This window comes from Zingiber officinale, chromosome 4A, assembly GCF_018446385.1.
Source record: "Zingiber officinale cultivar Zhangliang chromosome 4A, Zo_v1.1, whole genome shotgun sequence".
Lineage (NCBI taxonomy): Eukaryota > Viridiplantae > Streptophyta > Magnoliopsida > Zingiberales > Zingiberaceae > Zingiber > Zingiber officinale.
In genome coordinates this window covers 82454212-82457477 of record NC_055992.1, presented here as the reverse complement: position 1 = coordinate 82457477, position 3266 = coordinate 82454212, and the positions used below count along the sequence as shown (strand labels likewise).

General features: G+C 41.2%; 1 non-coding gene across 1 annotated transcript; it reads left to right on the top strand.

Moving 5' to 3' along the window:
- The first annotated feature begins 300 nt into the window (after positions 1-300).
- LOC121973936 lies at positions 301-406 on the top strand. The gene has a single exon (XR_006109839.1). It is a non-coding gene; the product is annotated as a small nucleolar RNA R71 (small nucleolar RNA).
- Positions 407-3266: the final 2860 nt, after the last annotated feature.

Genomic DNA, 3266 nt, shown 5'->3' with positions numbered 1-3266 from the left:
TCCAAATGTTTGAACTCCTCATTTTGTGACTTGTCGATTTCAAAACTCTTGGATGGTTGAATTGTATTTTGTTTGAGAGGCTCTCTTGTATATATGGCTTGTACTTCTTGAATTTATGAGGGAGATTCCATCCAACTTTTGCTTGACCATTCATGGAGGTTCAATGCTACTTGATCAATCAATGTATATGCTTCGTCTACACTCTTGTCCATAAAAGAACCTCTAGCTGATAAATCTAACAAACACTTATCTGAGAAAGAAACTCCCCTATAGAATATGTGCAGGGCCAGCCATTTTTTCAAACCATAATGAGGGCACTGTCTTTGTAGAGTCTTGAATCTGTCCCATGCTTCAAATAATGATTCTCCATATGCCTGAGCAAAATTTGTGATGCAATTCCTCATATAAATTGTTCTACTTGGAGGGAAAAAATGATCTAGAAATTGCTTCTCCAATTGATTCCAACTTGTGATGCTTTGAGGACGGAGAGAATATAATAAAGTCCTTGCTTTATCCTTGATACTGAAAGGAAATGTCATCAATCGAACTACATTTGCTGAGACACCCTCACAGTTCACCATATCACAAAGCTCTAGAAATATCTCAAGATGTAGATAAGGACTTTCTGATATTTCTTCTCCAAATTTGTGACCTTGTATCATGAAGATTAACTCTGGGTCTAGTTGAAAACTTTTTGCTTCAATATGAGGCTACATAATGGGAGATAAAAATCTTGCAGAAATGGGTGCAGAGAAATCTCTTAAGGACTTGCTTGACATGTTAGTGCTCATGGATATCTAAAAAAATTTAAAGGAAAAATGAAAAATGCAGAATTTAAATTGCAAGAAAGAAAGTGCATAATGAAAACAAGAAAGAAAATGCAAAGGAAAAAGAAAAATGTCAAGGGTAACTCATATGCTATTCAACTATTGTTAATCGAAAATAGTCTCCGGCAACGACGCCAAAAACTTGTTATGATTCCGCAAGTGCATGGATTCATCGTCAATAATATATAAGATTGTCGAACCACAGGGACTGTTGATTAAGCACTAGAGATGTCACAAAGTAAATTATCTAGACGGTCGAAAGTTGGATTTGGCGCTTGCAAACTAACGAGAGTGATTGAAGAGAGAAAGAGAAGGATGAGAGAATCGATCTTGGAGGGAATTGAGCTTTGGGAAATGGATTCTAGGATTTTGGTTTCGTTGTGGTGGAACCTGATGTATCATGTTCTATCTTTTCCTCATTGTCAATCGACATGCATTCGCCGGAAGTTAAAGCTGCTATCCTTAAGCACTAAACGGAGAAGATCCCTGTGAAATCCTGTTACGGTTAACCCCTGTCACTAGGACGCCTCGGTAGATCACAAGAATGCAAATCCAATCGGTGCCATTAAGGATAGAGATAAGGCTTTAGTTCGATCTCTTACTTCCTTATGGAGAAGTTGCTTATCCTTTCAAGGGAGTATCCTCAATGTTCGTGAATGGGTTACCCCTGTCACTAGGACCCCTCGGGTGTACTATCTATTATCCTCTCTTTACGAAATTAGCAATTCCTACACAATCGCTCAATATGATGAGATAATCTCAGCAAGTCTCATGCATATCAAATAGAAATAAAGCAAGAAAAATCATCCAATAAGTAAAGGCATAAATATGAGTCTTACATCAAATTCTATCCAAAACTACTCCTTACATCCAGAGAAAAGGAGATCTACTCCATTGTGAGGGAAGAACAACCCCAAAACATAAAGTAAAGTATACTTACAACCCTTGATATGAGAAGAAGGGGAAGAAGAGATGCTTGCTGAGGTTTCCGATGTCTTGGGGATGCCTCCTTGCTCTGGAGATGGATGGAATGTCAAGGGACGTTAGTGGATGAAGCTCTAGGGTTTCCCCTGGAGAACCCTTTCCCGATGAGAGAGACGAAGTCCTGAACCAAAGATGATCTCAAGAATAGGGTTCTTGACCCTTTTATAGGTTAGGGCACGGGCGCCGCATGACCTGTGCCACAGCCGTGGAAGATCTGCACGACCAACTGCTTCCTCCCTTCAGGTTGAGTGGCACTGCCATGGGAGATCCGCACGTTCGTGTCTTTCTTCTACTCTGGCCGCGCTACACGGCCGTGCCAATTGGGACAGCCGTGCCTTCCTTTGCCTCTAGCCACGCTGCACGACCGTGTGAGTTGACACGACCATGCCTTCCTTCTACTCTAGTTACACCGCATGACCGTGCGGAATTGGCACGACCGTGCATCAAGGGTATGTGGACTTGTAAATCATTTTAGCACATCTTATCTTGGTATTCTTGAGTTGAGGTTTTCATCAAAGTTGTAGTTCTTGAAGATATCTACAAATTGGTATAAAGAACAGCCCAAAACCCCAACTAAGCACAAAGTTATGGTCATTTTAATTTTGGTCTGCAATGTTGAAAATTCCACACGACCTTCACACAACCGTGTGACATTCATACAACCTCAACACGCCCCCCACACGGCCTTCGCACTGCCGTGTGGTCTCTTCACGACCAGAACTTGGATGTTTTCACATGCCCGTGACACTCTGGAAGCTTTAGACTTCATTTAAGCTCTATTTTTGCTCCAAATCACGTCCTATCAATCAAAACAAGCAAAGAGTAGATCTCCGGATAAAATATAATGGAAGTATGACATTATAATGAAATAGGGTACAATAAATATAGATTATGCTAATGAAATGCAAGTAGATGTGCATTAAAGCATGCATAAATGATCATAAGATATACACACATCATTAGGAAAGTGCATTAGGGATTATGATGCATTATAGGAGCACATGAATTTAGATTGCGACATTTTATTTCAGGACAAGCAAAGGTTTAAGTCTATGGGTGTGATGTGCATATATTATATACATTTTTATGTATATTTTGATGCATATTCATATACTTTGACCGTGTGGCCAAACTAGAGGAGGAGCAAGACACGACTGTGTGATCCCACACGACCATGCCATTCATCTAGCAAGCAAGAAGAACACGACCGTGTGATCCCACACGGTTGTGCCATTCATCCATCAATCAAGTAGAACACGGTCATGTGATTCCACACAACCATGCCACTCATTCAGAGAGCAAACAAGACACGGGCATGCCAATCCACACGACCATGTGACCCTAGCCGAGGGCAAGAAGGAACTAGTGTGTGGATACCACACAGCTGTGGCACGGGTCGTTCTAGGCCCGTTCCCTACCCTATAAAAGGAGATCTCTTCCCCTTTTCAAGGGGAG